Raw genomic sequence first — 1,153 nt, 5'->3', positions numbered from 1 at the left:
CTCAACCGGCAGCTTGGCGCTCCCTCGCAGTCCTGAAGTAGTCTCCGGGCGTGCCGCGGCCGGGGTCGGGCCCGGTGCCATCGCGGAACGCCCGCTCGGAACTTAAACCCATTGCGGCGGGTACCCAACTCGCGGATCGCCTTCGGCGGACCGTGGGGGGTTCAATGTCCACACCACACGCACGTTCTGAGGCGGGTGGGTGGCACCCGTCGCCGGAAGGCCGGAAAAACAAATTTTTAATCGTTGGAACTTGGCAAACCGCGGCGCGCTGCTGAGGTTGAGCGCGGCGGCGGTGGACGGCGGCGACCGCGACGGCAAGCCCCGACGTCTTGGAGGCGACGGTGGAGGGTCCGCGCGCGACGGCGACCGCGCCGGCAAGCCCCGACGTCCTCGAGGCGACGGTGGAGGGTCCGCGCGCGGCGGCGACCGCGCCGGCAAGCCCCGACGTCCCCGAGGCGACGGTGGAGGGTCCGCGTGCGGCGGCGACGCGCCGGCAAGCCCCGACGTCCTCGAGGCGACGGTGGAGGGTCCGCGCGCGGCGTTACGCCGTCTCCCCGCCCGCTCCCGATCTCGCCCCGCAAAAAACAAACGTACAACTCTTAGCGGTGGATCACTCGGCTCGTGCGTCGATGAAGGACGCAGCTAGCTGCGAGAACTAATGTGAATTGCAGGACACATTGATCATCGACACTTCGAACGCACTTTGCGGCCCCGGGTCCGTCCCGGGGCCACGCCTGTCTGAGCGTCGCTTGCATATCAATCGGGGTCGGCGAAGGGCGACCCGGGCTCCGTCGGCGCGACCTCTGCGCAACGTTCGCGCAGTTGCCGCCTTCGTCCCGCTAGCGCTTCGCCTCCCCGCGGCTGGGGGTTCGCAGGACGCCTCGGCGGCCTTCGTCCCCTTAAGTGCAGACCCGCGGCGTCCCCTCCTCACCGTCGACCCTCCCGCATCACGGGTCCGGGGCGCGGCTGCCGGTGGCTATCGACCATTGCGCATCCCGCGTCTCGCGCTCCCTCGCGCGGTGGGCCGCCGCGGAGGCGCCCGCGGAACGATCCAGCGAGCCCGGCCGCCACGCCGGCCGCGCCTACTACCCCCTCGTTTCCGACCTCAGATCAGACGAGACGACCCGCTGAATTTAAGCATATTACTAAGCGG

The 1,153-nt window shown here is 69.7% G+C and overlaps 2 non-coding genes across 2 annotated transcripts in view; both read left to right on the top strand.

Annotated features, from left to right (window-relative positions):
- Window positions 1-594: 594 nt before the first annotated feature.
- LOC125992982 (5.8S ribosomal RNA) lies at window positions 595-748 on the top strand. Its single transcript, XR_007489908.1, has one exon. It is a non-coding gene; the product is annotated as a 5.8S ribosomal RNA (ribosomal RNA).
- Window positions 749-1,100: 352 nt separating this feature from the next.
- Window positions 1,101-1,153, top strand: part of LOC125992985 (28S ribosomal RNA) — a 4,361-nt gene continuing 4,308 nt past the window's right edge. The window contains exon 1 of the ribosomal RNA XR_007489910.1: window positions 1,101-1,153. This exon is cut by the window's right edge and continues 4,308 nt beyond it. This is a non-coding gene — a ribosomal RNA (28S ribosomal RNA).

This window comes from Syngnathus scovelli, unplaced genomic scaffold (genome assembly GCF_024217435.2).
Source record: "Syngnathus scovelli strain Florida unplaced genomic scaffold, RoL_Ssco_1.2 HiC_scaffold_240, whole genome shotgun sequence".
NCBI lineage: Eukaryota > Metazoa > Chordata > Actinopteri > Syngnathiformes > Syngnathidae > Syngnathus > Syngnathus scovelli.
The sequence above is the reverse complement of the archived record's forward strand: the minus strand, read 5'-3'. Positions and strand labels throughout refer to the sequence as shown.